Source organism: Chelon labrosus (assembly GCF_963514085.1).
Source record: "Chelon labrosus genome assembly, chromosome: 18".
NCBI lineage: Eukaryota > Metazoa > Chordata > Actinopteri > Mugiliformes > Mugilidae > Chelon > Chelon labrosus.
This window is the reverse complement of record NC_140351.1, coordinates 20,156,470-20,179,358: the sequence shown is the minus strand read 5'-3', so window position 1 is coordinate 20,179,358 and position 22,889 is coordinate 20,156,470.

The window sequence follows — 22,889 nt, the reverse complement described above, 5'->3', positions numbered from 1 at the left end:
AGAAATTTGGTGAGCGCACATCTGTCAAAGAAATTACTAGCGCTGAAACAAAAGAAAAACTTAACAGCGTGTAAAGCAGAAAGAATGAAATAGCGGTGTTTCTGGAGTTTCTGTTGTTAAAGTTGGGGCCAAATGTGTTTATTTTTTTATATCACTCTCCTGCCGAGTATGCAGTCCTGTCACCAATTCCCAAACTTCTCACCCCCCCATTCGTGGTAAATTATCCGGTTCTCCTTCATAAATAAGAATGAACAAAAACACATTTGCGGCGTATAATAAGATGCAGTAATTAATGTCATCGATTCACATCTGTAAGGATACTGACTGGGAGAAATGTGATTACTTTTATCACATTTCAAAACTTGGAGTTAGTTTCCGAGCCCTGTAACTCAGTTAGCGTGTGACTGTGGAGAGAGCGAGAAGGCTGCTCTTGCTCCGTGATTGATGAGCGCACATCGGGCAGGCTATTAAAAAAAAGCTGCAGTGTATTCCGCAGACAATGGCAATAAACATATTCAGGGCGCTGAATTCAAAATGACTTATTTAGGGAAAGAAAATGCAATTTTTGCACCGACCATAACCATAAACCTTGGATTAATGGGGAATGCCGTGTGCACATTTAAGTGCGTTACTATGCAAGCACACGCACGGCTACAAATGCACATGTTTGTACTTGCTTTCTCGTAAATAAAAGGTTGCTCGTCAGTGAGAGCGCAAGATAATCTTAATAATTATGTATATCAGGCCCATTTTACTGAGGTAGCTTGACATTTTGGGCAACATTTATGTGATTGCTTGGAGTCAGCCTAACGATGGAGCTAAATTCAGCAGCTGGTTAGCTTAGCTTAGCACGAAGGCTATAAACAGAGTGTCTGTTTGAATGCAAGACATTATGTTGCTGGACAAAAGAAAAGTAAAGCCATAACATTTCTTTGTTTTCCCAGTCTTACGCCAAGCTAAGCTAAGCTAAGCTAAGATAAGCTAAGCTAAGCTAAACATCCCCAATATAAAGAAAAAAAAATCCACTTTCCAATTGTCATTTATCGACAAAACATGTAAGGTCTCGGGGACTTTAAAATAATCTGGCAATCAACGCAGGCTGTGAAAAAGGTTCAGATTAAACCAGTGTTTGAGCAGAGGAAGAAGTATCTGTGTGTAGATGGAGCAGGGCAGGTGATTAGCAATATTGTAGATGCTATGCAAAATGAGGGGAGCTGCTGGGTGGGAAGAGAAAGAGACGGAGAGAAATTCACATTGTTACAAATGGATAATTTATAAATGCGCTGCTCATGGTGATATCTCCAGAGATGACAGAGTACATACATCTGCAAATTGTAGTAGATGAGAGTTTAATAGCAAAGTAATGAGTCTTTTGGCGCGACATATAATATGCAGCTCGAACACGGTGAGAAACCTTTACTAAACATCTCGCTTCATGAAGTTTTTCCGGGTGCTTTCGGTCTTGTCCCGGGGTTAAACGTCGTCACCAAACACCGAAACACACACCGACTGTACACACGCACATATACGACTGGAAGTGTGCATGCGTACACGCTGATAGTGGATACAGGTGCGCCATTATTCAAAGTATCTCCTAGGGCTTTAGAGCTCTGACAGAGAAGCAGACAAGGCTTCTCTGCAAAAACCCCTCCCAACCGCAAAAATATTACCAGAGCTTCCCCGGGGGAGAAGCAGAGAGAAAACGTGATCTGGAAGAGAGGGGCGAATCCACCACAACAACAGCTGTTTCCAAATCACAACAACCTGGGGAAGGGTTGTGGGTTATATTTTATGGGTGGAGAGGGACCACGGATGTTCATTTATTTATCTCCACAGTCAGCATTGAGGTGTGCGTGCATGATGTGTGTTTGTGACGAGATATCTCAAAAGCTCACTTTTCACTTGTGCAAGAACAAGCCTAAGGTCAGTAGCCACGCTGCAGAGGGCTGAGACCTCTGCGGCAGCCAGGCATGTGTACAAATGATTAATATGTAAAAATAATCAATTTCATGCGTCCATATATTATAATGAATGTATGGAAAATCTTATTGGACTGGTCCGACGCCATTTACTTTCCTCTCCACTCGCTTCCATAGACACCACTTCTCCACGGGTACAATTATGTTGAGAGCAATTTCATATTTCAAGTATGCAAATATCGATGCTGTGCGGCCACAAACAGTCCGCATACGGAAAATTTGTAGGCTGCGGCGCAGTAATCCTTTTGAAGTGTTGCGCTAGCACACTGTTTAAAATCTAAATTAGTCTGCATGTGCATTTGAACACATTCATGCCCACCCACACACACACACACACACAGGGACTGAAATTAATCCAATGGCTCTCGGTAGACCTAACTCCCGACACACATGCCTCTGGTGGTGTAAATGGTGGGGCATATACTGGACCTGAATACAAACGTAACCATTAGCAGTTGGGGCAGGCCGGTCTACGGCGGTGACCTTGTACATGTGTTGGCGCCTACTCTCTCCCAAGCTACATGCCGTTATTAATTTAGTTGTCTCCTATTCTACATGCAGAGCAGTGGCTCATCTGTTATTGTTTACACACAGCAGGCCAAACCGGGAGCTGTGGCGCTAAATCACCAGGGATAAACCATCAGAATCAGACTGGAGGATGTGTCAGTAACTAAACATGGCGCTCTTATGTAAACTGCTAAACATAAAACTTTTACTAGAAACGCAGCTTTAATTGTTTTGTTCATCTCCATACAAAGACTTATTGTGACTGACTAGATTGTTTTATGCATGCCTACAGTAATCTGGGAAAAGGAAGTTGAATCTTGCTTTTATGAGCTGTCATCAAATACGTCGCAGTTTCTACCAGTTATGTTTTTTTTTAACTGATCGACATGCAGTGACCCATAGGCTGGAGCCTGTCCCAGCTGTCACTGGGCAAGAGGCGGGGTACACCCTGGACCTGGATAGGTCTCCAGTCTGTCGCAGGGCTAACACAGAGAGACAGACAACCATTCACACTCACATGCACACCTACGGCCAAATTAAATACACCAATGAACGTAACAAGTATGGAAGGAAGCCGGAGTACCCGGAGAGAAACCACGCAGACACAGGGAAAACATGCAAACTCCACACAGAAAGGCCCAGTTGGTCCATGGATTCGAACCTTCTTCCTGTGAGACATCAGTGCTAACCACCACATCACTGTGCCGCCCAGGAATGGTAAAGCTTAGCTTATTTTATGGATACACTGCCGTTTATCTGTCTTACCCCAGAGATATACACTGGTATGGTCAAAACTAGGCTAAGACTTTGGTATTGTAATCTGGTCATCTACATGAAAGTCATAGGCAAACTTCCAGATGGACGTTAGTTTAAATTTAATCAGTTCAGTCGAGTTTTTTTCTTCTTATATATTTGTTCTGATATCCAAGATTTTTGGCTCACGATTTAGAAAACACTGTCGTCAACTATAAGATAAAGAATCATAGAAGGCCTTGGACTGAATTACACGACATTACAGTATAAACTCCATGAACCTCACGCTTTAACTGAGCAAGTGTTTGTATAGCTCACTACTCTGTTCTTCAACCGCTAGTAGTTGAAAGGAAAGCTTGCAAATACCATGGATGGCATCTGTCGCTATAGTTTATTCCTTCATTCTCCATTTTGGGTTTTAATGTCATGACTCCCATTTTAATTGTGAAATCCCCCAGGGACGCCACAACATCCTGCCACTAAAATCTGTGCTGCGTAACTTTTTAACACTGGCGCCGACTTTGATTTCGACCAAACGCCTGCGACAGATCAGGATAATGACAGTTTCCAACCTTTGGAGACTTTGGTTTGTTGCTATTCCTGCTACATTTGAAGATGTTATCTGGATGAGAGATCTGAGGACTGTGGTGAACAACAACTTTTCACCAGGGGGATTCTCTGCCATTCTTTCCTTCTGATGTGGGCTTTCTCGCTTCTCTTACCTTTCTTGTTGTCTTTTTCCCCCCCCTGTTTTTGTTTCGCTACACCATCTGCCTGTCCCGCGCTTGTTAAATCGCTTTGCCCATTAAAGGCGCCCTCTGCCTCAACTTCACCCCTGGCACTTTCCATTTAGTCTCCAAAAAACCACAGAATGATATGCAAGTCTGAGTCAATCAACCCCAAGTTCTTGGATGTTTGTCAAACATAACTAGAACAACAGCATGATTTGTTCTGTGCACGAATCTCAACAGTCTATACCCTCCTGGCATTGTTAAGGGAAGGCAGCAAAGGCTGCGACAGACATGGAGAAAATACCCCATCAATCTACAGGATATTAGCTCCAAGGCACCAGTTCATACTGCCAATGATGTAACCCTCTGTGCCAGTATGAGCAAGTGCCACAATAAATTACTTCACATCATCCAATGCTTTTATCAGATGATAGCGCTCTGTGTGGGTTGTGTGATTTCAAGCTTAAGATTTTGTTGTTGTGGCAGTGGTAGCATGGTGATTAAGAGCGCATGAGGGGGAGAGAGAATCAGAAAACAAAACTGTGTACAAGACTGTAATTGTGCAGGCTTTATAATTTATGCAGGATAATGTTTGAATCCTAAAAGCTGGAGACCCCAGCCAGTTCTCCCCCAGCTGTAGTCACATTGTTAAAATAATACACTTATTCATATAACACCCTTTTTTACACCCAACTGCCTGTGGTTAGCCTTTTTGTGGGGGGTAAAATCACGTGTTATTCATCGACAAAAGGGTCATTTTTTTGCTCACAGCAAAGACAGAATGGTTCTGCTATTTTTAAATTATGAGCATGGTAACCAAAAACACACAAAAAATGCTGTGCATATTTACTTTGTGATAAGGGTTTAGCAATTGCTCCAACTTCAACCCATCTCAAACAATAGTTTATTTTCCAATATTTACTGTGTTTCCCACTTACATTTCCACCATGAATGCATTTTGTTCTTGCCCCATTACAGGAAACATCTCTTTTTTTTTTTTTTTTTTTTACCTTCTCACCAATGCCTCCTGGCTTGTATTTCATTTCACCCTAACCGAGTTGGCAGTGGATAAGAGGAATGTGTGGGCGGTGGGTACCTCAACATACCTGTGCAACCCTGAACTAGGTGGGCAAAGGCATCATCGTTGGAGCAACAGCGTAAAAAATGTGGTTTCGGTGAAATAAATATGCAGAAATAATGAATCTAACTCTGTGAGCAGGAGGGAGAGACACAGAGAGGTGGTTACTGACTAGTATCAGTTGATGTGAATACCAGACAGCACTTGTCTCCGAACATAAATCTGCAGTGCAGTCCTCCATAACATTTTACAATAAGACTGATGCTAACCTATCCATTTACAGGCTACTAATTTACTGTTGTCACGCCCCATTAACCTTAAATTTATCACTAATCTCGCATTACAGGCAGATTAATGTAAAATACAGCAATGCAAGCAGATGCTGCACTAAATAACTTGATCATTTACCAGCAATTACTGATTTGTTTACTTGTAATGTAGCTTAAATGAGACAGTGACAAGTAGATGCTCATGTTAAATAGGAGATGGGAAATGATTCTGACTCCATACAGGAAAAATAAAGAACTCAGCATTTGGCATCGTCAGATTAAATTTACAGGGGATATTTAGAGGTCAGTAATGATACTTATTTACACATAATTACATTAGTTTAAAAAAAAAAAGGAAAATGTAATATAACTATATAGTACTTTAACAGGAGTTAGCTGTGATCAGGACTCAGTAGTATCTGTAGTTGTAGTAGTAACACAACAAGCTAATAAACTGGCAAGCACTGAGTCCGCTCAAGTTAAACTTGAACTACTTTCAAATATTTTGAATTTGAAATTATCAATTTCCTGGGGTCAGGCTATTTGGCTACAGTACAGTAGCCAAATGCTAGCTGCAAATGCTTGCTATCTAACAACTAGGCTTTATTTATTTATTTATTTATTTATTTATTTGTCTTCATATTTTATGGCTCACATAAACATTATACATTTAAATATTAATTATTTTGAGTCAATCTAAATTCATAACATTAGATTTTACAAAACATTTACCACACATTATACATAGCTAATAATAGCTTACCAGATAACATTACTGTAGCAACTGAGTAGCTGAGTAGCTAACCACCATATTTATAATTCAAAATTAATTTCATAGTTCAAATAATTATAAAAAAAATGTAAATAATAATTACTTTGAGCCTAACTAAAATGATAACTTTGGATTTTACCATGATTTATACGTAGTTAACATTAGCTTACAAGCTACATTAACATTAGTATGTGACTAGCTTAGTAGCTAACTGCCACATCTAAATTTTTTAATTCAGTTTTTCATTTTGTAATTCAATGAACCTTAAATATATATTGCAGACTTAAATAATCATTACTTTGAGCCTCAGACTTTGAATTTGAGGATAACATGTTAATAATTTAAAATATAGTATTCTAATACGGGCCACATATGGAAATGTACAGGTTTTTGTGACCTATGCATTTTTGGGTTAGATTTTTCAAGTCACACATGGAAAAGAGAACCAGTCCTATCATTATTATGACAACTGCCATCCATGTTATTAACACAAAATACAACATCATTTTGCTTAATTATGTTAAAATATTCTACAAACCTGAAGTGGAAAGTGTGTTGACATGTCTGACATGTTTTCACTGGGTTAAAATCTGATTAATTATACTGCTATTTTCCCTTAATGTGTGAACGTGTACATGAATAAAAAGCTGTGAGTCAGGAATTGAAGCATTTTCTAGCAAAAATGTATGAAAGGAAATGTATGACAAAAAAAAATTCCACACCTCCAACAAAAAAAGGTAAACTTTCTTCAGTGAGATTAGCACATGACCTATCATAAATGTAATATCATAAACCAACACATGGCTTAAATCACAAACATTTGCAGGCCCTAATGGATGAAAGGAAATCAAAGCGTACATCAAATCTCCAATTTGTTTTCCGCCTGCTGCTGTTTCATCTCCAGCAACACCATGTTTACTGACCTGGCAACATGTCATGTTGTGTCAAGTCCTCAGTCCTAAGAAGACTCGCTGAACAGAAAGGTCAGAAAAGCATGCTCATAAAGGGATGTGGACAGCTTTTAGCCTGTGGCATTGCTTTAATCAAAGCCAAATGCAGTTGCAGTCAGGAAACACTTCTGATTTACTCAAGCAACAGTGAACACTGGCTCTGAGTAAGACCTGTAGGATTTGAGGCAGTGAGGGCATTGACTAAGAAATCCTAACATTTCCTCAGAGGTACAAGGTGTGTGTGTGTGCATGTATGTGTGTGAGTGTGTGTGTGTGTGTACAGGCTGTCCTTGTGGCAAGTCCGTGCCCTCGGCTGTTTTTTTCCTGACTTTGTCAGAAACATGTTGCATGAAGTAATACACCTGCAAGTTATGGTGTTAAGTCATTGGTGTTGAGCACTTCACAGTCCTTGGGCCTGTCTATGATTAACCTGATTTATTTCTTATCTTGCAGAGAACAGCTTCATGACAAAAAAATAACCTCCAATAAATTCCCAGCTGCATTTCAAACCTCTCACTTTATTCCAAATGTCTGAAAACAACAACGAAAAAACAACAACCCTACAATGCTTGTGTAAAACTATTATGATTAGTTTTTTGCCTAATTATGCAGATGAAGGTATTTTTTTATCGCCACGTTGCTGCTTCTAGGGCAACAAATACATCTGGTAGGATTGTGTGTTTTGAAGAACAGCGCTGTGGTGTGTGAGCAGCAAGCGGCCAATTTGTGAAAGCTCCTCCATCATGATGAGAGACAGCCCACACAGCTTCAGATTGCTGATGAGCTTATTTTTAGTCAAGGGGCTGCCCCAGTGTCTGGTTTACATGTGGGACTGACAGAAAATGTAGAGCAGATTTCCCAGTTAATACTTGTATAGCAAGCCGTCCTGCTCCGTAATTAACCAATTAACAAGCAACGTGCCCCACCAACACCGTACCTGATTCAGTTTGCAATCAGGAATGCTCGTCTGCAAAGTTTTAATTGTGCCCGAGGCAATAACTTACTGTTTGTAATCACATTCTCTCTCTCTTTATATTGCACCGCGGTGCGTTTGGGAGGAAAAAACTTACTGGCGCAAGCTAATTCGGCAAACGTCCATGTTGGAGGTGAGCACAGTGCACATTACCAGCAGCGCTTAGAGTTTTGCTGAACAACAGAATGAGAGTTAATATGCTCCCCAAATTATTTACACATTGCGCATTTAAAGCCTCTGATGAGAGGTGAGAGGCAGGCAGGGGAGCTTTCATTCAACATGTCCCCCTTACGGCAAGGCTGCGTTGAGACCACAGAATGCAGACACATGCAAAGAAGAAACAGCCCGCCTCCATATTTCAAAATGAGATATTAGGGTAATAGTTATTTTTTTTAGCTTAGTAAAAGAGACAGCGTTACAGGTTTTGAGTCAGGAACCTGCATGCTTTTCTTGCATGGTGGAGGCAAGCCCCGTGCCAGAGCCAATCATCGTTCAGGAGGCAGACACGGTGCACGGACTAGATGAATCACTAAGCTGTCATGTGTCTGTTTCACATTCTGACTGTCGGAAAGCAAATTATAGGTGACTTAATGTTCCTTTTTTCTCTGCTTTCTGGTGCACTGCCAGGCCATACACTGAGCTAAAAGGCAGAAATATGGTCTGTCAGAAGGAAGCTGCCACTAATTGTTCAGCTCAAATCCCTCCATTTTCTTTAGGAGACCACGGCCACCCACCACTTTTAAAAATACATGGTTGACGCTATTGGCTACAATAGACTTGAAGCAATTACAAGAGTCATGCATTCTAATATGACAGACAGAGAGACTGGGATTAGCTTTGCACTCTTCATGTTACACACACACACACCCTAACTGCAAAACACAAACAATCTAGGGCAGCTATTCCAAATCCAATTGTTGTGAACATGAAGCCAGCTAGTTTCAGGCAGTGGGGTGAGTTTGGCCCACACATACCAATTAGGCCCGTTTCCAAAGCAATACTGCACAATGCTGCCCAGAGGACTGCAGCAGAACAAGACTTTGATTTCCCTCAATGTGATAGTAATTTCATATTCCTCTGAAAAGCAACATGGCTACTGAGGCTCGAGTCTCGAGATGAGCAATGAGGAGCAATTCACACGAAGACGCTTGTCCGGTCATTTGCATGCAATTGCTCAAACGATTGTGTCGGGGCAAGTTCGGCGTGGAGGTATTTAGAAGATTCTGTGTTAACACAACAGCCTCTGATTTATCCAGACGGAGGCCTCCTTTATTGGACCCCAGTAGCTTCGTTAACCGCATATGTTTGATCAGTCGACGTCTCCTGCTTCCCCCCCAACAACATGTCTGAGTGTATGAATGCTTGCATCTGGGATCAAAAAAATCAAGGCCATAGCTGAGACTGCAGCCTATGGTCTTCACGCCGACTAAACGCCGTCGAGTCCCACCACAGCGCATCAGACAGATTGAGGAACAGAGAGGGAGGAGGCATGTAATGAGAGCCAGGAGAATTACACCACTCTATTTATAGGGGAGCGCAGAATTGTTTACCTTCTTTCTAAGCTACTTGTTTTGACGGGTGGTGAACTGCTAATGAGAGGAGGTATCTTTGCCGAATTGTTGTATCACCTTTTAGTTTTTACCGCACGCTTAGATTTACCCATGAGAACCAAAGAGCTCTTTTTCGTGATTCATCTGCGAGGGTTGCATGTCCTCCCCGTTTGATCGCGCTTCCCTTTTGCTTTTCGTCATAAAATGCAATCACATTTTTGGTGCTGGGAGTAGCAGCAGCAGAAAGAGAGTCTCTTCAGTCACAGATAGATATTTTCTATCTGAGACGGTGTAGGAGAGCCTATTGTTTGAATAAATCTTCCCCCTCTCATTTGAATCACTGGGAATGCTTGATCATTTGTCACAGGGGAGGAGAGAAACCAAAGCACCCCAAAGAGAGCAGAGGTGTAACTGTATGGAGGCGGCCATATTAGCAGAGATATTCTTCAGGATTATGTGCCCCTTCAACCCAGGCCAGGAATTTGTCAGCAGAAGTGCAGATATGGCTCTATCAATAATCCATGGCATTGTGTATTTCCCAACTGATGCCATTATACGGCTGGGGGATGACAGCACTCACCGACTCCATCATCTTATCCACGGGGACCAGGATCTCATAAAGCGCTCTCAACATAGACATCTCATATAACGGGTAATAACTCCAGCCAGTTAATACAGGGGAATTATCAGAGTGAGGAGCGATGAACCCAGCAGAAAAACGGGACGGCCACCACTGTGTTGAGGTCGTGGAGCGAAGAGAGACAGAGAGAAAGAGGAAGAGCAGGGGAAGGTGCAAAAGGAGGGGGAGGGACAAAAGTGAGAGGTAGGAAATAGAGAGGGGCATGATAAGAGAGGGAGGGCTGGCGAAAGATAAGACACGACGGAGGAGAGAGAAATACGCAGTGAGAGGTTGTCGTGTTAAACAGATGAGCGAAAGTTAGAGAAGGGGAAGAGCAATTGAGCGAGGGGTAAAGAGGAGTAAGAGAGACAAATGAAGTAATGATAAATGCTGAGGGAAGTGAAGAGATTCATTTGCGGCTCTTTTTTTTTTTTTTTATTCCCCCATCGTGATTGAAATTCCTCACATAGTTTGAGGTTTCCCCTTTCGTGTGACTGCAGTGAAATGAAAGGTAGCTCTGCTAAAGACTCGGTAATGAAGAGCTTAAACTAGTAATCCCCCTAATCCAAATCAAAGCTGTCTTTAATTGTTTTCATTACAGTATCGTTCGAGATGACTATACTGGCTAGCAAAGCAAGGACTGCATCTGGCTTAAAAAGTCCTTTCTTTGTCTCAGACATCTAGTCTCTGACTTTATTGTTTGACCATAACCTTTCCTCATAAACTTAACTACATTGTGGATTTTGTGACTTTGCAGATACATTTATTAATGTTTTCTCATTTCATTGGTTAAAAAAACTCAGTCTGGGAAGTATTGCATCTTCAGGCGATAGGGTTGGCATCCCCTAGGAGTATGAACCATGGTGTCCGTGCGTAGTAGTCTTTTACTCATCCGGAGTGAGGACACACTCCTATTGAAGGTGCAAAACCTGAGTCTTTTGACCATCCAAGATTAACAGACAGATTCTCTGCTCAGTTGCCCCCTGAACGGTTGATTCCCTGGGCTTGGCAAGTTTGTTTGCTAATGCATCCCTGTGATTATCAGTGTGATTTTACAGGGACGAGATTACTCTTTGACAATGAAAAGTATGTTCTTAAATGTGCAAGGTTCTTTATTTACATCAATGGCACAAAATAGTGGATGCAGCCACCAGGTTTGTGAGGTGAAGTTAGGTGAATATGAATATGAATATCTTTAGGCTGATTTACATCATTAAACACTTTCCTAATGAGTCTACATGATGTTCATTTAGACTAAAACAGACCATAAAGCAGGGTAGGGCTTAGCATGTGGCTAAATTGTGACTGACCAGTTGCCACACTATTGCACAGTTTATCCTTATTAACTTTACTTTATATACTTATAAATGGCGACGGGGTCAGCCCAGACCCTATGTAGACCCAAAGGCCACAAATGTAACCGCAAGAGCTGTGATTGGTCAGCTTGGTAGCAACATGTTTCTGCTTCAGTATTTCTGGCTGCTTCTCCACCTTGTTTTGGATCAATAAAGATGGAACACACTGAGGAAAGGTCAACTGAGGAGGTTCAGAGATACAAACCTTTGTATGACTAATCTTCGGTGAAACTGTGAAGTTTCAGTCACCACTGTTAAAAGTGAAGCAGGAAGTAACAAAAATGAATCTGACTGGCAAAGAAGACACAGTGCCTACTAGCGTTTGGGAGGCGTTTTTACAGAGTGAGACAGACTGACAAGCGCATTAGTATAAACCACACTTAAGGGTGTAAATAGTGTTCTTGGGTTCTCAGTCACAGCTATCCCCCAATGTACTAACTTCTGGCTGCGCAAAACCTAAATGGTGATGACCAATATGCCAAACTCGAAGTTCCGGTAGTCTGCAAATCAGTGGGTAAGTTATGGTGCAGTCTATGTTTACACATGAGGTTGTTGGATTTTAGGGCAGTCACTGAAGTTTTTCACCCTTCATCATACTTTCTGTCAAGCGGAATGTAACGCTAAGTCCAAGGCATCCCCAATCCCCAGATCATAACCTTCATGTTGCGAGTGTAAATTTAAGATTTCACATGTCCACATTCCTGATTCGCCATCAAATGTGCGTCACCAGATTTTTTTCTAAAAGTAAATGTGGCACACTGGGTCAAAAATAGGAAGCGATTTTGGACAGAGTTTTCATGCTGTCTTGCGTATGGATGCCCTAATTGTAGAGCACACTGCTCCAACTGCTTGGGCATTTTGTGCCACCCCTTGTCATCTTTGTTCTGTGTCACTGCCCATTAAATCTTAAGCAACCAATAATAAGCATCTGGCTCCAACCCTTTATCAGGCCTTTTAGTCTTAAAAGTGGGTGGGTGCCAGCCACCAGTGCTATTAGCAGGGAGAGGGACAGGAGGGAGAAAATAAATATATAATGATGCCACCCACCAAGCAAAGATATTCAGTGTTTGCATTTCAGGGGACAATAAAGAAGCCCATCTGTTCCTGTCATTCGTGCTTTATTGTTTTCCTCGGCGGGCCACTCACTTGAACACCACATCAAGCCCTCCCCACCTCATATTCTGCCGAGTCCAGACATCCCGACATACACGAACTACAGTCAAAGTGTGTGTACACAACACAATGGTACATAAACACGCAGTCACACGTGTACCACCCACCCTTAGCCTTGTACAGCTACGAGACAAGGAATTGGCACGAAAGGCCGTTTGCATTTGGGATCTTTGGTTGAGAAATCATGACAAATAAAACATGCTAAAAAGATGCTGAGGGGGGCATGGCTTTGAATAAATTATCTGTCCTCGTCCCTCATGTTGGCACCTGTGGTAGTATAGCAAACAGCGCCAAACGTTTTCCTTTCATTCACCCTGCACGATGGAGAGGAGAGGAGAGGAGAGGAGAGAAGGATGCAAACCACTTTTGGCTTAGGGTTTATCAAGGAGAAAGTCTGCAATATTGGCTTTGGAAATGAACGACTCCTGGGGGACATATCTGCAGAACTCCCTGTTCCTCCTTATAGCACATCTGTGGTAAGTTAAAACAGGACTATGCAGGATGGAGGCTATTATTTTATCTGGTTATAAAGAATAACAAAGTGGTTTTCCTTCACCCAAGATAAAATCCGTGTAACATTAAAAGCTGGATCTGGATAAAAGGATGATTCAGCTGTCATATTTGTGTGACAATATTAGACAAACAAAAACGAGTACCACAAAGCCTGCTAGGTCAGTATTGTCATGACTCCCCACTCCTCCATTTATTTCCATTGCTCCTCATTGTCACACAAATAGTGGAAATGGTTATCACTGCTTAGTTGAAGAAAAACAGATGCAGCCCATCTTGTAGCGTCAATGATGTTTACACATGCCGACTTAAAAGCACTTGAACACACTAAGGTCAGAAAAGCAACTTATGCATGCCCATGTCCTTGTGTTTTTTTTTTCTTCACCAAATTAATAAGTATGGCCTACATGTGCAGTAAAATATTATTCAAATATTAGACTTTGGTTTTCAGTAAGTAAACTAAAAAAACACCTTAACTAGCATTAGCTTGCTGACACATAGCTAGCATTAGCTGATAGACAGCTATAGGTTTTGAGCTTCTGAGGCCCATGTAGGTGAGTTGTTGCTGCCTTCAAATGTGGTCCATATGTACAGAATTCTTTTGTGTTTTTCACAAACTCCTACAATGTGTTGTAAATGCTTTTATATTTTTGACGAAATGTTGTTGTAATAATACCTTTGCATTTCCTTCATTAAGGTAGCCAGATGTTAGCTTGCGAAACGGTTAGCTTAGGTGGCTTCAAGACGACAATAGTTGTCTAGCAATGGTGTCCTCAGGACTTATGGATGATGTTGCCACTAGTACGTCAAGCATTTTGTGTGCATGACTTCCTATGGTGTAACCACAAGCTCGCAAGTTCCATCTGATGATGGCAGTTTTCACATTCTCTGTTCTTTATGTTAAGCTAGGCAAAGCAGCAGCTGGATTTGGCTTCACGTTAGGCATACAGATATGTTATCAGTCTTCTCAGTGAAGTATGAAAGTCAGATAACATTGATTTTACTAGCTAGGACAGATGCAATCCAGCTTTTTCTCCACATCACACCGCACAAATACAATGATGACATGCTATTGCATTAAATATTGAACTTTAAATATGAATTCCTAACGATAAACAATGTGCATGTATGCCGATCATGAATTAGTCATACACAAAGACTGACAACACAGTGCTTTTAAAACAATAAGATTTTACTTTTATAGAATTATTAACCATATAAAATATGATGTAATGAGTGCATAATATCACAGACACTACGAGGAAGACAGCACTCATAAGCAATGTTTTTCTCACCAGTGATCTGACTGAATGCAAGATTTGCAGGTGCTTTTCCATCACAGTCAGCAAGGTTAAACTCCAGAGAAATTAAACAAATTGCTCCTCTAATGCAGAGTAAAACAAATGGAGAACTTTAGTGCACATGTGAAACCCTCTTGGGTTCTAATTATGTAAAACTATAGACATCAGAAGGCACTGAATTCTTTAATGAGCACTTGAGAGAACAAAGGGAATTTAAGTGCATGTTAATAAGAGAGGCGAGACAACAGGAGGAGGCAAAATGCCACAGAAAGAATCACTTCACATTAAATGGGGGCATTTGCTATCTTACCACCACCCAGCAGCTTCCGACAGTTACACGGGGTGCCACAGAACTGTTGAAAGGAATCTATTTCTCACTGAGATTTGTGGCTGTTAGATTGAACAAACAGTTAATGTGCTAATAGGTTCTCCATGGAAACAACAAACAATAAATTGAGATGAATTAAGTGTCAGGGAATTAAGGTTTTGCTTTTAATGCAGATGAGGATGAGCCGGTTTGAGATTTCACTCTACAACCAGCAGTCAGTGAGGTGCAGGCTTCTCCCTGAACAGTTTGTCATGAGTAGGTAAAAAAAAATACAGTCCTGCCAGATCTCGGGGCGACCAGTAGCTTCCACTGTACCAGAGGAACAGTACCATTTGGATTTGCTCAATAACGAATAAGGCGTGATGTGTTCGCGAAGCTGCGTTCCACTTCGCTGGTCTGTAGGCCGGGCAATTAGTATTGCCAAAGACCCCCATGTCAATTGGCAGGCAGAACAGCACCCAAACAGCACATTTCTTTGCAGCAGCCAAAACAGATCAGACTGTTGGGGGTCCTTTAAACCCCACTGTTACACTGAATAATGTTTTAAATCACAGCGGTGAGGGATAACACCTGCTGTGTGGTTACCATTGCACTACTTGTTAGATATGTGCATGTACTGGATGAACCTCTTTGGACTTCTTGGATGGTTGCTAAAATGTTTGCGTGCGATTTTATATTTTTAGAGAGAACTGATGGTCTGATTCATGTTTCCATGGCACAAAATGAACACACTGGGAATTAGGTGTAAATTAATGATCAACTAATTAGTTAAAAGATATAAGGATTAGATCATGAGAATTTAGCATGTGAGAATCTGCACACTAATACTTTCTTAAAGCCAAAAACTTGCCTCTATTGCAGCTTGCAGAAGTGTCTCCCAAAACTTAATGAGATCTTAAGGAATGAACATACCAAGATGACTGTGGCATTGCCTAGCGTTTCCAAGGCACCAAAAAGGTGCATCCGAACACACTGCAAAGTCTACAGCCAACAGCCAGCCGGCACATAAGTTCTCCACATGCAAAACTCTTCAAACAAGCAAGTGGCAGTGGTTTGTATTCATCATACAAAAGGGGAAACCGGTTAGAAACTAGAAAGGAAGGTGTTGTAAAGAGCTGGCCTCACCTAAATCAAACTGACCAGTTAATCTCCAGTTTCTAGTTTCATTTCAGATGATCATGTTGTTGCGATTAGATGACAATGAAAAATAACAAGAGCCTTCTCTTTGCCCTCGCTTTGGTTCCTTTCGTCATATCCATTTCTCTACTAGTGCACTGAGCAGTCAATCGGAGCGACCTCTCTGTCCTCCGCCAATTCAACACACTGAACTGGCTGCAAAGGGGTCAGACTGGTGTCATGAATATATCGAGATCAGAGTGGAAGGTTCTGAAGAGAAAAGACAAGAGGACATAAACACAGGACAGGATGCCTGAAGAAAACCACTGCAACTGATGACAGAAAAACAAAAAAAAAACATTGAGCTGTGTGGAAGAACTACAAAACAACAGTCAGTGACACCTCTGCCAGTCTGGAGAGCGCAGGTGTGAAAGTATCACAAGCCACAGTTTGTAGAAGATTTCAACAGCAGATGGAGACCTCTTACCAGAAGCAAGAATAGAAACGCTAGATTGGAATTTGGCAGAACAAATTACAAAGACGAGCCACGAAGGCTCAGGAGCAAAGGTGTATGGATAGATAAAACCAAAAGGAACCTTCACCAAAGTGATAGAATGCCAGAAGTGTTAAGAAAGGCATGAACAAACCCCTCCAGCGCATCAGTGAAACATGGAGGGGTTCATGTCTGGGCCTGAGAATGTATAGATGTCTTGTGCATTTATTGGTGACGTAAAAGGTGAAGGCAGCAGCTGGTTTGTCTGATTTTGTACAAATATGAATGGCCAGACCTTTGCCATGAAAGAAGACAGTGTCCCCGAACCAACGCATTTATCAGGTCATGTCAGAAATCCTTTAACTCTATTGAGCATGTTACAATTTAAAAACATCAAGGCAGCAGTTTTTGACAAATATATCAGTCTTCGGAAACCTTAGGAAACCTTAAGGTGAGTTCATAGTTGTTTTTTGACTTTCCATGGTATGCGTTGACAACAACGTATAGTATACCCCGAGCCTTAAGCTGAATTTACAGTACCATGTTGGCTGTGTATCTACAGTAGGGGTTCATGCCGTCAAAAGCATGTTTACCTTTGCGCTAGTGTGTCGGCATTGTTCTGTAATTACCTTCACTTAAATCACTGCAGCACAAAACATAGAGAAGACATCTGAGTAGATGATGTGTAGGAGGAATTACATTTCAGACCAATCACAGCCGCTACGGTTCACGTTGCAGCCAGAGCCATAGAGAGAGAGAGTTGCGACACTCTTTGATGTCGCCGCAATGGCTGTCACGTGGTTCATGTAAACCCAATTAGTTCCTAAACATACGCTGGCTGTCATGTTCTTCTATGGGACAGACAGCAGCGACTGCATTATTGAACGGTAAATATAAAATAAAACACACACCCAAGTACTTTTTCAGCTGTTATTACATTATTGCATTTTTGTTAATGTCAGTTTTGCATTTGGAGAGGCAGGGTGACAACGAAAAACTTATATTACTTAGATAAGTTTTAGGCTACATTTTTGGAGGGAAAAGCTTAGTGTTCATGTTCGCATGGGTAGTAGCACTGGCTTTAGAGGCTCTAACTTAACTTTTCCATATCATTCATCTGATGGTAGACGTCTCATGATATTCATTTGAGCACAACTGGGCTGTATTAGGCTATTGATTCCCGTGATTTTGCTTATAAATTCCGATTCAGCTATTAGCCTACCTTCGTGATAACGCAAAGAGGTCTGCCATGGCGGTCAGTTCAGAATTCGCCTAGAAGCTAGCTCACTTCTTCTGATGAGTGGCCACCCCCAGGACCACAACGCCAAACTCGCAAGTCCTAAAATTCCCGTCATTCCTAATTAAATAACCCTCGCTCAAATCACGAGTCACGACAATGCATTGACATACCCTGATCACGAGCTCATGGCATGGGATAGCAATCTATCAGCATCTCATCAAGCATCAGCAAGTAGCGCTGGGCAAATTGTACACTAGCCAAGTGAACATGGAACAGGAACAGTACAACAAATTAAGTACAGCCAACACGTCACATAATGAAAAGTTAGTATATCCCAAAATTCAATTAAATAAAAGTTGCTATAAAGGTGGTAGCGATTCATTACCGAACTACCTTCACAGCAGGGGAAGTCGCGCTGGCTAATTAGCTAGCAGGCAATGCTAGAAAATTGGTTGAAACAACCAAGATAAAATATAAATAATTACGCTGTGCATATACAAATGAAGACCAGTAAGCATCGCAAAGGGCCTCTGATACAATATAGACAGTTGACAATTCAAAAGAGGTCGATATTTCAGCAACTTACCTCTGGAACAACTCGATGCGCAGCAATGTAAGTGAATGAGGTCCAACGCCCAAATGACAGTACAAAATCAAAAAGTGGTATACATCGCACACTGGAGAGTATTTTTTGCTGACTTTATTCGGCGTTCACGCCGAATAAAGTCAGCAAAAAATACTCTCCAGTGTGCGATGTATACCACTTTTTGATTTTGATTTTGTATAGTCTTATTGCACACCATCAGCACCTGGAGGAAGAAGGGCTGTGCACAGGGACTTTGTACCTTGCCCAAATGACAGTGTTAGGAACTAATCCGATTTTCAAATCCCGGAAGTAAGCGGTTAAAAGCGCCGCCATTTTTTACAACGGAGGTCTATGGGAGTGTCGCAACTCTCTCTCTCTATGGCTCTGGTTGCAGCGAGGCATAGTTACATTTCTGGGGAGGGCAACGTCAGGTTACGGCAAACAGCAATCTGGGATATCATCAGCTAATGTCTACCTACCTAGCCTCTGGGGGCAATTCCAAATATTTTGGCGCCACAGTTCATCATTCACTAATCCTACCAGCAATCTGAGATACAAGCACGAAGAACATTTACACTGTTAACAGTTCAAAACCACCATTAAGGAATAAGCTTTAACGCGATATTTTTCTCTTCACACATGCTCTTTACCAGCATGTAAGCAGAGCTAATCATTACTATTTGATCTACACAGGCAAACCAGAAAGTTTTCTGACACAAAAATCTCGTCCTTTGCCTACAGATTCCAAATACTAATGTGTAGATATGTTTTTAGCTGACAAGTAGCTTATGAGACAGAGACAGAAGTGTCTCTATATTATATTATAAACGAGGCCCACAAGACTTAAGCATTGTGTATTTTTTACATAGAGTTACTTATTTTTACATGTATGATTGCTTCACGATTTGTTCCTATTGATAAACATATATATATCTGCTCGGGTTAACTAGTGCATTAGAGTGGGCGCATCAACACATTAACATTGATTTTGGTATACCTCATTGCAAAATATTTGACCTACATCCAGAAAGTGTCCAGTACCAAAAACTTCTGTTTTAACTAATATGCTACTAATACATACCATGCAACTAATTTATTACATTAATGTTATAGCCCTGGTTACTGGCTTTGTACGTGTGTGATTGTTTTTTTTAAAATGTATGCCTTTTTTTGTCAGGTTTAGTAACACAACATAGTGAGGTTACTGTTGGGACAGATCAGGTGGTTTATGCTTCTGCGTCAGTTTAATGCCACAGCTGCACTGTCAGTCCAGACCCTACGTAGACCCTAACGCCGTTGCCTGACGTGCACCTCCCCAGAAATGTAACTATGCGTCGCTGCTATGCAGACTGCAAGAGCTGTGATTGGGCTGCTTGGTAGTAGCATATTTCCGACGTTAGTATTTCTGGCTGCTTCTCCATCTCCGCAATTTTCGAATCGATTGTTTTGGATGAATTCAAATGCAACACACCGAAGGAAGACTGAGGCGGTCCGAAGGTACAAGCATTTGTACGACTCGCCTTTGGCGATATTTCGGCGAAAGTTTCAGTCGCCACTGTTGCAAGCGAAGCAGGAAGTAGAAACAAAAATTAACCTGGCTGGCAAAAAAGACACAGCGCCGACTAGCGTTTGGGTGGCGTTGTTACAGAGCGAGCCAGACTGATGAGCGCACAAGTATAAATGACTCGCACCGGCGTAGGCTACATGCGTAGGTTACGGAGTCTAGGTCCCGCTGTGCTTTAAATAAGCCTTGGATGTTGACAGCACTATGTTGTTTTATTTTCTAAGCTCTTTGGTAACTATTCAGGATTTTGTATACCTCATTGCAAAGTGTCACTGATACATTCGCTTACACGCTCATATCTCACGTATTTGCATATGTATGAGCCTCACTCAGTAAGTCCTTTGAGTAATTGGGGAGAAGGGTGCCATACAATAGCAAAGTGATTCAAGGTCTGTGATCCAAACTTGTGCTCTCTGTGGTGCTGCAGTTCAGTCAAAATGAGAGTCTTTGTTTGGCATGAATAGCGCCAGATCAGTACTCTGCCGTACAGAAGCTCGAGCACAACTGTGGCTCTAACAGGCCAGGGATACCACAGAGATGCAGAAAGATCCCGAACCGCTAGGCAATCCTCAAAGGAAGAGTTCAAAAGATTAGTTCATTTCCAACGAAGGAGTCTGACTCGGTGACAGGGGATCATCAGTGGAGTTAAACGTCCTATGAATTATGAGTGTCCTCCATTGCTACGTGGTCAACCGCATTAAACCACTACGACAGCACTATCCCCTCATCTAGGCAAATTCCATTTTATTTACAAACCTCAAAAACACACTGTGAAGTAGCCTGGCCCTCTTGCAATGATTAATCATTATCACTTCAAAATGGTCCGAGTTTATTTTTTTTAACCTCTCATCCAACAGCAGAATTAGTGCTGGACGAGGAAAAAAGACATTTGAGTATTTCATTCTATTCTATTCAAATTTCACAGCACCATCTTTGATTTCTATGGTCCAAAGTAAGGTAAGCCTCAGGGCGGTGACAGACTGTCATCCCTCCCCTGGGGGCAGGAACTGCACTCTTCAGCTCCCTAATGATGTGCCTGTCTTTTGAACGAAGAAGCCCATGCCACAGCCTATCACTTAGAAAGCTTAACTAAGCAGGGGGTGGTGGGTTAGACAGAGGGAGAGACAAAGACAGAAACAGAGGGAGACAGAGGTGGGATGGTGTAGGTTTGGCTTCTGGCACATGAAAGCTGCCCCCTTTCTGAATTTCGAGCAGAAATGTGGCAGGTTTAAATTCACAGAAAATAAGTCAAACCAGACTGAATATACAATAAATGACAACAGGGCTCCTGGAAAAGCCCACAATCTATCAGCTTCAGCCCTGACAATTCACTCTGTTGTGCTTCTTATAAGAATTAGGGGATCCGAGACATGCGGCAATGAGATACATATTGCATAAATGACAAGCAGCAATACAGCTGTTGTTGTCCCAGTGTCACACTGTAAATATGAACATTCTCAATTTGGAGGGCTCGGCATAATCACTGTTTATCCATTATATCCCCTTCTATTCTGCTGAATGGCAGCACACACAGTAGAATTGCCCTCAATCATTCGGTAATTGATGCTATGGCATTTCACGCTGGTATTACCCAAAACAGCCTTGGTTAACTCTCCTCTTCCTCCTCCTCCTCCACCGCCACCACCACCACCAGCCTCCACCCTCCCCGTCTAGATCTTCTCCAAATATCCCAAGGCTTCTCTCTCTGCAGTTTTAACTTTAGAATGATTTAAGCTCTCCTGGAAGCCAATTTGGTCCATTTGAATGTTCTCATAATCTCCTGATTTGATTCACCGGGGGGACTGTTGTTAGTTGAACAGAAGCAGCTTGTACAGCGGAGAGGTAAAGAATAGCATCACAGACATGGCGGAGCAAAGGAAGTACAATCCGAGATAAAAGAGGAGCAGCCCGAGGGCGCGGGGAGTGGCCAAGAGGACTCGCCTTCTTCTTCTGCACTTTTACAAATTATTAAAACGCAAGAATGCAGGAGCACCTGGGACAGCCCATGAAGGAAGATGCAGAAGAAGAAGAACAAGAAGAGGTTGGAGTGGTTGAAGCACCGCCTTAAAAATCCTGCTGCTTTAAACATTTGAATATGGCAGGATTCTCGTCTGTATAGTTTGTGGATTAAATACAGCCCACACTGCCGAACATGGATCAAGCGTTCTTTTTACTCGTCTTCTGCCCACCGCTAACTGAACAGTCTTACCATGTTCCAAGAATCCAAGGGGTTCGGAACAGACAGTTCTTTTGATGCAGGACGTGTTTTAAGGTTCACATGTGGCACGTTATCGCCCCTCATCCCTCTGTTCTTCACCATGCGAGGCTTAAAGGAGGCCAAAAGTGACAAAAGGAGCAACTGCTTTTATACATCTAACAGGGCACTATTCCTGTTAGATATATAAAAGCAGTGGAAATACACCACTGCAGAACTTTTTGTTGGTCTTTGCATACATGTGCATGCGTCTTGTGTATCTGCGGGTTTGAGGCATGTTTGACAGCTGTACATTGCAGTGTTTTTTTTTTTTTTTCTTCAGTCAACAGAAGCTCAGTCTGAGCAGCTGGCTGTATCCTCCTCGTGCACATTCACATTAAAGACAGGAAAGGCAGAGGCACTTGCCTTAAAACCTCTTTGATGTGAAGTCAGAACCAAAAAAAAAAATTATATGTGCCAAGATGGGAAGGAGGGAAGAAGAGAGCGTCGAGGCAGTGGTATCATCTGGTGAACCTGTGGGAGACAGAAAATCAGGAAGTGTAGGGTGAAAGAGGAGCGAGGGAAGGGGATGGGGGGGTTGGTACAGATACAGAAAGTGTTTCGGGGTGGGAATGCACTTGGGGGGAAGAAAAAACACGCCACCTTTGCATTTAAAAACACTCCTAAAGTTTGCAATATAAAAGGGAGGAGTAGGAAGGCAGGACACAAAAGAATATTCACAATGCAAGAAAAAAAATAAAGAAAGAAAAAAAGGAAAGGCTGTTTCTTCTGCTTCCTCGCCTCTCTGCCTGGGTAGAGTCTCTCCACGTTGATCACGGTTTACCGTC